Genomic DNA, 12,252 nt, shown 5'->3' on the forward strand with positions numbered 1-12,252 from the left:
AGGAAACCGAGGGGGAACGCGGGGTGGGGTGGGGGGAGAAAAAGACGGGCCGCCGCGGAGCACGCCGGGAAGACGGGGCCCGACGTCTGACGTAGACGCCGCCGCCGCAAAGCACGTCGGGAGTTGTGGTCCGGAGGGGCCGTTGAGATGGGAGGCTGTTCACTTGAGGGGTGTTTGGGTATCTCCGCAAGGCCTTGCTGTGCGCGGGCGGGCGGACGAGGCCGCGTCGCCTGATTTCCCTCAAGGGTTTGTGGAAAGGGAGTTCACCTCCATAGTGGGACGACGACCCTGCGAGGAAGGCCTCGGCACGTCCCTACTAGCACGGATGAGGTTACCTAGCTGGGAGATGAAACGTCTGCAAGGAAACAAGCGAGCTCAGGGAGCACCAAGAAGCCCACAGTTCTCCTCCATTCTGTCAAACTCACTCTCCTACTAGTACTGATGATGTTACCTAGCTGGGTGATGAAACGCCTACAAGGAAACAAGGGAGCACCAGGCACCAGACAGTTCTCCATTCTGCCAACCCTGCTCTCCTACTAGTACTGATGATGTTACCTAGCTGGGTGATGAAACGCCTGCAAGGAAACAAGGGAGCACCAGGGACCCCACAGTTCTCCATTCTGCCAACCCCGCTCTCCTACTAGTACTGATGATGTTACCTAGCTGGGTGATGAAACGCCTGCAAGGAAACAAGGGAGCACCAGGGACCCCACAGTTCTCCATTCTGCCAACCCCGCTCTCCTACTAGTACTGATGATGTTACCTAGCTGGGTGATGAAACGCCTGCAAGGAAACAAGGGAGCACCAGGGACCAGACAGTTCTCCATTCTGCCAACCCCGCTCTCCTACTAGTACTGATGATGTTACCTAGCTGGGTGATGAAACGCCTGCAAGGAAACAAGGGAGCACCAGGGACCAGACAGTTCTCCATTCTGCCAACCCCGCTCTCCTACTAGTACTGATGATGTTACCTAGCTGGGTGATGAAACGCCTGCAAGGAAACAAGGGAGCACCAGGGACCCCACAGTTCTCCATTCTGCCAACCCCGCTCTCCTACTAGTACTGATGATGTTACCTAGCTGGGTGATGAAACGCCTGCAAGGAAACAAGGGAGCACCAGGGACCCCACAGTTCTCCATTCTGCCAACCCCGCTCTCCTACTAGTACTGATGATGTTACCTAGCTGGGTGATGAAACGCCTGCAAGGAAACAAGGGAGCACCAGGGACCAGACAGTTCTCCATTCTGCCAACCCCGCTCTCCTACTAGTACTGATGATGTTACCTAGCTGGGTGATGAAACGCCTGCAAGGAAACAAGGGAGCACCAGGGACCAGACAGTTCTCCATTCTGCCAACCCCGCTCTCCTACTAGTACTGATGATGTTACCTAGCTGGGTGATGAAACGCCTGCAAGGAAACAACTGAGCTCAGGGAGCACCAAGGGCCTCACGGTTCAATCCTGAGCTACAAATATTCTCCTTTATTAGCTTCATCTCCTTTGTCAGGCTGGGATGGCGGCTCACAGGCTCCAAACGTCTATAATAATAACAACAGTGTTGGAAGGGACCTTGGAGGCCTTCTAGTCCAACCCCCTGCCCAGGCAGGAAACCGTACACCATCTCAGACAGATGGTTATCCAACATTTTCTTAAAAATTTCCAGTATTGGAGCATTCACAAATTCTCTTGTGGTTTTTATTTTATTTCAGTGTGTGGAACCTACAGAGGTTGTGCAATCACCGATGTGCAAATATAAGCTTAAATAAAGCATTCGCAAACATGATGCTGGATGGATGGATGGACCGATGGATGGATAGACAGAGGGGTGGATGGAGCAGGCAGGTAGACCGGGAAAGGAGCAGAGGAAAACTGCTGTATACTTTTTACTGATTAACTTTTTTGTAATGTAGTTTCTGCACCTGCCACCAGATGTCTTGGTTGGGGTTTTTTTTGCAGATGAAATTGTAGATTGCATAGATGCAAAAACTTGGGAGTGTTAAGGGGCTTGTACGTTGGCATGTTTGGGGTACATTATGCAAAGATACTATGGATACTATATGCCCCATGTGTGATCCCTAAGCAGTCATCTTATCAGGTTACCTATAAACCTCTGCTTAAACTATTTTGCTCCCTGGCTCATCCTAGGAGTTCAAAAGGTGAGCTGCTAAGCAACTCATTCCCAGAGTAGAGATAATGCTAAAAATAGAAGCCATGGAGTAACTTGGCTTGAGTCAGCCTAAAGCCAGGGAACTGAGTTTGTGGGCTGCATCGTCTGCTTGTGTAGCTTTTTTTTTTTGGAAGGTGAGAATTAGAAAACTTACAACTCCGTCGACTTCGACATGACCTGTGTTTAACACACAAAACCATCTATTGCAATATCCTTCCTGTAAAAGACTACTTCAGCTTCAATCGCAATATTACAAGAGCAAAAAATAGATTCAAGCTTAATGTCAACCGCTTCAAACTTGATTGCAGAAAATATGACTTCTGTAACAGAGTTGTTAATGCTTGGAACTCATTACCTGACTCCATAGTCTCTACTTAAAATCCTAAAATCTTCAACCAAAAGCTGTCTACTATTGACCTCACCCCATTCCTGAGAGGACTATAAGGGGCGTGCATAAGAGCACAATAGTGCCTACCGTTCCTGTCCTATTGTTCCCTTCATTATATCAAATTAATATAGCTGATGCATATTTTTTTACATATATATATATATATATATATATATATATATATATATATATATATATATATATATATATTCATAATATGTTGTTTTATTTACGACAATGTTTGTGTATTCATTTTGTGACAAAATAAAATAAAAAAAATTCAAAAGCAAAATGCAAGGGGCGGGTGGTTGGCAGCTTCTTTGGGGTGCTCACATTCAGGGGGAACAGAGTCTCGACGGGACAGCAGCCTCTTTATCTGGCAGAAAGAAAGAAAGAAAGAGAGAGAGAGAGAAAGAAAAGCATGAAAAAAATTCTGGAGCGTGTAAACCCCAATGTGGTCTGTGCATTTCTTGCAAACACACCCACCTATTATCAGAAAACTCCGTCTGGGGAGGGTCCAGAAAGAAAAACTTCTCTGTTTCTGTCCCTGCCCTGTGGAACACTCCCCCTCCCCCAGTGGTAAAATGTAAAATGTGTTACTATCGGTTCTGTGGGCATGACTTGGTGAGGGAGGGGTAATGTGACTGGGTGGGGGTGATCAACTTTTTTTTTTTTTACTTTTAAAAGCATTTTTTCTACAACCTCTTCCGCTGAAGAGGTTGTAAAAAAAATGCTTTTAAAAGGCTCCTCTGACGATCAGGCAACTCAGCCGGGATCGTCAGAGCCTTTTATAAGCATTTTTTTCACAACCTCTTCAGCCGAAGAGGTTGTAGAAAAAATGCTTCTAAAGGTTCTGACGATCCCAGCTGAGCTGCCCGATTGTCAGAGGCTTTTTTTTTTACTTTTAACAGCATTTTTTGGCTGAAGAAAAAATGCTGCTAAAAGTAAAAAAAAACCTCTGAAGATCACGCAGCTCAGCTGGGCGTGGGGGTGAGGGCAGGGATTTTTGCTACCGGTTCTCTGAACCACCCGCCGCCATCACGACTGGATCGGGCGATCCGGTCCGAACCAGGAGCATTCCACCCCTGATCCTTCCCTCCCCCGCAAACTCAAGGAGCCTCATTCCTTCCTGCTCTCTTGGTCTTCTGTAAAGGTGTGAAAACATGACTCTTCGCCAGTGGTGGAATTCAATTTTTTTTACTACTGGTTCTGTGGGCGTGGCTTGGTGGGCGTGGCAGGGGAAGGATACTGCAAAATCTCCATTCCCACCCCACTCCAGGGGAAGGATACTGCAAAATCCCCATTCCCTCCCCACTCCAGGGGAAGGATACTGTAAAATCTCCATTCCCTCCCCATTCCAGGGGAAGGATACTGGAAAATCTCCATTCCCTCCCCATTCCAGGGGAAGGATACTGGAAAATCTCCATTCCCTCCCCACTCCAGGGGAAGGATACTGCAAAATCCCCATTCCCATCCCACTCTGAGGCCAACCAAAGGTGGTATTTGCTGGTTCTCCGAATTGCTCAAAATTTCCACTACCGGTTCTCCAGAACCTGTCAGAACCGGCTGAATTTCACCCCTGCTCTTCGCCCTCGATTTGGGTACTGAGAGGAGCAGACAGCCGTGGGGCTGATCGGCACTCTGAAAGCCTTTCCACCTGCCTTTTAATCAATTTATAACATTTGTTGCCTCTTTTAAATTTTACGTGCTGTTTTTTTGTGCTTTTAGTATTTTATTGTATTCAGAATTTTATTGTACACTGCCCAGAAGGAAATGACAAAAGGAAAGGAGAGGGGAGGGGAGGGAAGGGAAGGGAAGGAGGAAAGGAAGAAAAGGAGAGGAGAGGAAAGGAAGGAGAGGAAAGAAAAGGAAAGGAAGGAAAGGAGGAAAGGAAAAGAAAGGATAGGAGGAAAGGAAGGAGAGGAAAGGAAAGAAGGAGGCGAGAGAGGGGAAGGAGGGAAGGGAAGGGAGGAAACGAAACAAAACCTTAGGATCAAAATTAAAGAGCTTGTTCTGTGTCCCCATCCTTCCTATGATGGAACCCCTCAAAGCACAAGGAATAGCATGCCTAGTTTGGCCCTGAATTTGGGCCAAAATTCTGGAGCATGACCATTTTTTTTTTGTCTGAGCTCAAAACTCAGCCACTCAGAATGCATAACATTTTGAAGTGGCCGATGCTTTTACCTATCAGTATGCAAAGCGCTCGGATTCTTTGACCAGCGTTTATTGCAAAGCTGAGGAACTTCCTTTGTCCGTTTTCGTAGCCAGAATGGCAGTTCGCCTGAGAGCAAAACTCTTAATTTCTCTCACATTTTCCACCTGTTATTTCTTCTCTGTTTATATGCAGCTTGGATGCTTAGAAACCAGGAAACTGCTGGGTTTCCCTTAGGTCTCATCACAACTTCGTTTTCTACCCAGATGTGGTCTGTCTTCATGTTGAAACAATGACCAAACATTTTCTCGTTACATTCGGCTTCAAAAGGGATGAGAATAAATCCAGGAAAAGGCACTAAAGTTTAATATAATTGCAGTGACCTCCCACTGAAGCCCAGATGTTCTCATTCCTTATGGATCAAGGAAGGAATCCTCCACAGACTAGAAACTCGGCCAATCTATCTCGTTTCCTGTTGTTTAACATCAAGAGGGTGATTATTGCTACATTCCTTCTCTCTCTTTGTTGAATTGACTAATTTTTTTTTTTTTAAAGATTTTACATGAATCAAGCTTAATTAAGAATTTTCAAAACAGCAATAAATCTTCCAGACTGAATAAACAGCCCATCTGAGGAACAACAGATACAGGTCATTCTTAAATAATATTGCCCAAGGTTATGTTGTCATAATTTGCCTTCCAAGCTTTTCACCAATCGCCAGCTGGTTTCATAAGCTTTTGGTGCCTTAATTATGGTTGACACCATAAGCCACAATGGTCAGGATTCCTCCAACCTGGTAAGCTCTAAAACCATGGTTTCTAAGCCACCATGGCAGAACTTTCATAACAGGCTCAACAAAACAAAACCACTAAATTGCTCATGACTGTCTTGGCATGAGGGAATCTCACCCTAGAGTTTCTCCAAACTGCTGAGCCATCATTTATTCCTTATGAGCTATAAAATATCTGTTACTTATTTATTAATGCTCAGAGTAGTTGAGAGTTGGGTGGAGAATAGAATAGAAAATAGAAATAGAAAAGAAATCCAAGAGGCTCAGATTGCTAAAACAGTCTGTTATTAACACAGCTGCTTGCAATTATTGCAGGTTCAAGTCCCACCAGGCCCAAGGTTGACTCAGCCTTCCATCCTTTATAAGGTAGGTAAAATGAGGACCCAGATTGTTGGGGGCAATAAGTTGACTTTGCATATAAATATACAAATGGATGAAGACTATTGCTTGACATAGTGTAAGCCGCCCTGAGTCTTCGGAGAAAGGCGGGATATAAATGCAAATAAAAAAAATAAAATATATATTCTGTGGGTGTGGCTTGGGTGTGGTGTGGCTTGGTGGGTTTGGCAAGGGAAGGATACTGTAAAATCTCCATTCCCACCCCACTCCTGGGGGAAGGATATTGCAAAATCCCCATTCCCACCTCACACTGGGGCCAGCCAGAGTTGGAATTTGCCAGTTCTCCGAACCACTGAAAATTTCTGCTACCGGTTTTCCGAACTGCTCAAAATTTCCACTACCAGTTCCCCAGAACCTGTCAGAACCTGCTGGATTTCACTCCTGTGCTAAATATACCATCGCAGGCAGGGGTGAGTTCTACTTACCTTTGCTGCCAGTTCGCAACGGGAGCGCACATGCTTCTGCGCATGCACAGATTGTCCATGATGATATCCAGGCGGGTGGGCGGAGCCTCCCACTGCTTTTACTACCGCATCACAAGAACCGGTACCGAACTGGGAGCAACTCACCACTGATCGCAGGATGTAAGCTGTTCGAAGTAAAGCTGCCTTTTGCAATTGACTGATGGGGATTTTGTGTCAATGCCGATGGTGTTCAAATGGTATTCCAGATGTTTGGGGATTGCACCCAAGGGGCCTATTACTATTGGTTCTACCCTTGCTTTCTTTTGCCACAGCTGTTCTCCTTCTACTTGTAGGTCTTTGTATTTTGTGATTCTTCTCCAGTTCTTTCTCTTCTCTTCTGCTGTCTCCAGGTACTGCCATGTCCATCGTCCAGATTTTTTTTGTCTTAATCTGTAATTTAGTATGTTGTGGATTAAAAAAAAAACACCATGGTTTAATGTGATGTGGGTAGGGGTGGGCTGCTGGGGGTTTGGGAGAACCTGTAGCTAAGATTCTGTGCAGTTCAGAGAATCCCCAAATCCCACTCCTGGCTGGCCCCGCCCACCACGCCCCTCCCCTCCCAGGAGTCCCCACATACGTGGCCCGTTTTGGATGCAGGTAAGTGCAGGGCACATGCAGAGGCTCGGGGTGGGCAAAAAATGGGTTTACCAGAAGTTCGGGAAGACCAGAAAAGGACTCCAGAGGGCCTCAAGAGCCCAGGGAGAGCAAACATGCTCCCCAGCCGCGGTGCAGGAGGCCGACTAGGCCACGCCCACCATGGCCACGCCCACCCAGAAACCGGGCAGAGAACCCCTTGCTAAAAAAATTTTGAAGACCACCCTTGGATGTGGAGCTCCAAGCTTCCAATGCCGACGTGCCTGGATTATTACTGAGGTCTGGCTTTTTAGCAAACGAGGCTTCCCTCCCGAAGTCCCTAAATTCACCGCCTTCATTTGCAGACTTCGATCGCTGACTTGCCCTGGACCGAAACCCTGGATCACTTGACTTCAAAGGCTCCAGGACTTCAGCCAAGAGCAAAGTGGCGGCTCTAGACTGCAAAAGGCAATTATGTACATTTTTTTTTTGGTCTCTGTAGGAAATATCGGCTGGAACAAACCGGTCAAGCGGAAGCAAACTGTTTAATGCTCTCTGAAAAACAAAGGCTTCGGAACGCTCCCCAAAAGGTTGCCAGAAAGTTTGGCAAGCTTCGGCCTACTGTACCATGTCCAACCCACCCAACAGAAGGTTGGAAGGAATTAACGGAAAATGTCGGTCCATCTGTCCATCAGCGAGACGTCTTTCTGAAAACACAAACTCTGCGGGACCAGATTTGGCAGGGGGAGAGAAGCCAAGTACAGAGAGAGTGAGGTCATCCATGGGCTGGACCAAAGCAGGGGGTGGTGGGGGGGACAGCTAGGGAATAAAAAAGCAAATCACCCCCAGATCCCCATTCATCTCTACGGAAGAGGTAGCTGGACAGCTGCTCAGAACATTGCCAACTGCTGCATTCTAAGCCCCAGTCGTGGGCCCAAAAATAGCAATAGCACTTAGATACTGCTTCATAGTGCTTTTACAGCCCTCTCTAAGCGGTATACAGCAGGGGTCTCCAACCTTGGTCCCTTTAAGACTTGTGGACTTCAACTCCCAGAGTCCCTCAGCCAGCAAAGCTTTGGCTCTGGGAGTTGAAGTCCACAAGTCTTAAAGGGACCAAGGTTGGAGACCCCCGGTATACAGAGTCAGCCTATTTTCCCCCAACAATCTGGGTCCTCATTTGACCCACCTGGGAAGGACGGAAGGCTGAGTCAACCTTGAGCCAATTAGAAAAGAACTTCAGGCTGTGAGCATAATTAGCCTGCAATACTGCATTCTAACCACTGGAAGGGAGGGAGGGAAGGAAGGAAGGAAGGAAGGAAGGAAGGAAGGAAGGAAGGAAGGAAGGAAGGAAGTTAGCAACAGCACTTAGACTTATATACAGCTTCACAATGCTTTTACAGCCCTCTTTAAGCGGTTTACAGAGTCAGCCTCTTGCCCCCCCGCCCCCCCCAACAATCTTGGTCCTCATTTTACCCATCTCGGAAGGATGGAAGGCTAGAGTCAACCTTGAGCCGTTCAGGATCGAACTGCTGCCAGTTGGCAGAGTTGGACTGCAATACTGCATTCTAACCACTGTGCACTATGGAAGGGAGGGAGGGAGGGAGGAAACGAAATCAAACCTTAGGATCAAAATTAAAGAGCTTGTTCTGTGTCCATCCTTCTATGATGGAACCCCTCAAAGGAAGGGAGGGCAATAGCAATAGACTTATATACCATTTCATAGTGCCTTTACAGCCCTGTCTAAGTGGTTTATAGAGTCAGCCTATTTGCCCCCAACAATCTGGGTCCTCATTTTACCCACCTCAGAAGGATGGAAGGCTGAGTCAACCTGGAGCCTGGTGAGATATGAACTGCCAAACTGCAGGCAGTCAGCAGAAGTAGCCTGCAGTACTGCACTCTAACCACTGTACCACCGTGGCTCAGAATAGAACATAGAGCCAGTATAGTCGTTAAGGCGCTAGGCTAGAAAGTGGGAGACCCTGAGTTCAGGTCCTACCTTAGGCATGAAAGCCAGCTGTGTAACTTGGAGCCAATTACCAGGAGGTGGTGAGTTCTAGTCCCACAGAGACAGGGGGAGGGAGAAAGAGGTAATTAGAGATAGATAATAGAGATAGATACGATGATGAAGAAGATAAATGGATGAAGATAAATAGATAATATAGAGAGATAATATAGAGGGAGATGAGAGAGAGAGAGAATAAGAGAGTTGGAAGGGACCTTGGAGGTCTTCTAGTCCAACCCCCTGCTTAGGCAGGAAACCCTACACCACTTCAATAGAGACAGACAGACAGACAGACAGACAGACAGACAGAGACAGACAGAGAAAGAATCAACAATGACTCTTTCATTGTTTGAACAGGGCCAGGTATTTCAAAAGCTAAATTAGATTTTAAAAATCCCCTTAGGCATATCGAAATTAAGTGTCATTTTTAAAAAAAAATGAGGATAGGGAAGAAAAAATCAATTCCCAGCCGGAGTGGTTCTCTTCCTCTAATCCAGGAAAGGAGTTGTTTTGCGTGTGTGTGTGTGTGTGTGTGTGTGTGTGTATTCAAATTTATGCATGTCAGGTCTCAGGTGAGATTTAAATCACAAGAACCACCCATGCTAAGATATATTTAGAGATATTCTTGATATCCATTTCCAGAGTATAGCCTGGCCTTCCGCATTGGAAACCTTGAAAACGCAGCTTTAACCCAAAGAAGGAAAGACCAGGCAGAAGGAAGGAAGGAAGGAAGGAAGGAAGGAAGGAAGGAAGGAAGGAAGGAAGGAAGGAAGGAAGGAAGGAAGGAAGGAAAGAAAGAAAGAAAGAAAGAAAGAAAGAAAGAAGGAAAGAAGGAAAGAAAGAAAGGAGAAATGAACTGCTCTTTGTTTGCCAGTTTGCATTAGGAAATGTCAAGGCTGAACAATAATCGGGTCAGGTTAACCTGATCAGTAACATTGTACCATATCCTGTTGGATATCTGAATAAATTTACACACCTCATTCTCCGTAATACACCAAAATAAAAACCACTTGTACGAGATCTGTTGTGCCACGGCCAGCATCTGAAATCAAAAGTCTAACAATGCTGAAGGATTGTTTTATTACCATTTTCATTTCTGGTTAATTATAAACTATCTTAAGTAACTAATGAGTAACCCAATAATATGTACTCTTCAGCATACAGCAGCTTGTTTGAAGTTACAATGGCAATGAGAAAAGTGACTGGTGGCTGTTTTTCACAATTACGATTGTTTCCTGATTGCTTAATTGTAGCCTATGACTATCATTAAGTGTTGTATCATTAAGTGTTGTAAGTGTTGTACCTTGATGAACGTATCTTTTCTTTTATGTACACTGAGAGCATACGCACCAAAGACAAATTCCTTGTGTGTCCAATCACACTTGGCCAATAAAGAATTCTATTCTATTCTATTCTATTCTATTCTATTCTATTCTATTCTATTCTATTCTATTCTATTCTATCCTATCCTATCCCTTTTACTTGTTTTTATTTGTTTCCTAGTATGATTTGATAGCTTATTGGTAATCTTGACTATCACTAAGTGTTGTATTTTCTTATTCTTGATGAATGTATTTTATTTTCCTTATCTACAGTGAGAGCATATTCACCAAAGACAAATTCCTTGTCTGTCCAATCACACTTGGTTAATAAAGAATTCTATTCTATTCCATTCCATTCCTTTCCGTTCCGTTCCGTTCCATTCCATTCCATTCCATTCTATTCTATCCTATCCCTTTTATTTGTTTTTATTTGTTTCCTAGTACGATTTGATAGCTTAGTGGTAATCTTGACTATCACTAAGTGTTGTATCTTTTTATTCTTGATGAATGTATTTTATTTTCCTTATCTACAGTGAGAGCATATTCACCAAAGACAAATTCCTTGTGTGTCCAATCACACTTGGCCAATAAAGAATTCTATTCTATTCTATTCTATTCTATTCTATTATGTTGCAGCATTCCCCCATGGTCATGTGATCAAAATTCGGACGCTCGGCAACTAACTCATATTTAAGACGGTTGCAGCATCCCAGGGGTCACGTGATTCTCCTTTTGTGACCTTCTGACAAGCAAATTCAACGGGGAAGCCAGATTCACTTAACAACCGTGTGAGGAATTTAGCACCCGCAGCGATTCACTTAACAACTGCGGCAAGAATAGTCGTATAAATGGGGCAAAACTCAATGAACAAATAGCTCACTCAACAACAGACATTTTGGGCTCAATTGTGGTCCATAAGTCGAGGGCTACTGTTGTGTCTGCGCCCCCCGAGCTGGGCCTCCTGCCAGAAAGTGACTTGGAAAGTGAGGGGGAAGGGCCGTCAGGACTTACCTCGGGAGCACCGGCTTCCATGGCTCAGCTCCAGGAGCCAGAGGCAGGCCAGGTGGAAGAGATAATGGGGCCTCCGTCCCCTCACTCTTCCCCCCCCCCAGGCCACACTTCCAGACCCAGCTGATGGCAATCAGGCCTGGCTGGACCCTAGGTTTTGTAGGCAGGAAAGGAGGGAACAACAGAAGCAGGGATGGGGCAGGCCTAGGAAGTGCTGAGTCATGGAGCCACACCCCACAGGATATAAAGGCAGCAAGAGCTGCTGTGCCTCTTAAGCAGGCAAATTAACTGCTTAACTAAGAGCTGAAGTACTGTTTGTTCCTGGGTGACTCATCGGCGTCAAGGGAGATAACAGAGACACTTGGCAGGTGCTCGCTATTTTGCTGCCAGAGCTGATAGTGCCGGCTAATTAAGCCATCACTCGGACGGAGGCGAAGGAGGACAGAACGCTACCTGTGTTATAACCAGTGGTGAAATCCAATTTTTTTTACTACTGGTTCTTGGCAACTGGCATGTAATTATGACAGTTGCAGCATCCTGAGGGCATGTGATCACCATTTGTGTGAGTGTGAGTGTGTGTATTCTGTTACTCTGTTATCTCATTGTTTTGGGCTAGCTAGTTGAATGCCCCAATTGTAGTGTTCCAACAGGAGCTCTCCATGGTGCTGATATTCTGTCAATTCTCTCTTCACCTATTCAGGTCTTGCTGAAGTCAGAATGGGCCGACTTGCCACAGCCAACTCACCATGATACAACTCACTGCGTGACAATTTAACAATTCTATGTATCTATTTAAAATAAATCATTTTAATTTTTGCCATTCACAATTCATTCTGTCCTTCCTTTTGCATCCTTTCTTTAAGGATTCCATTCCACTATTTCTTTAATATTGGTGTAACTCTTTTGTCCTGCAGCAAGTTGACTGTGGCAAGTTGGCTGCGGCGAGGTGGCCATGGTGAGTTGGCCGTGGTGAGTTGGCCATGGTGAGT

Source organism: Ahaetulla prasina, chromosome 14, assembly GCF_028640845.1.
Source record: "Ahaetulla prasina isolate Xishuangbanna chromosome 14, ASM2864084v1, whole genome shotgun sequence".
Classification (NCBI taxonomy): Eukaryota; Metazoa; Chordata; class Lepidosauria; order Squamata; family Colubridae; genus Ahaetulla; species Ahaetulla prasina.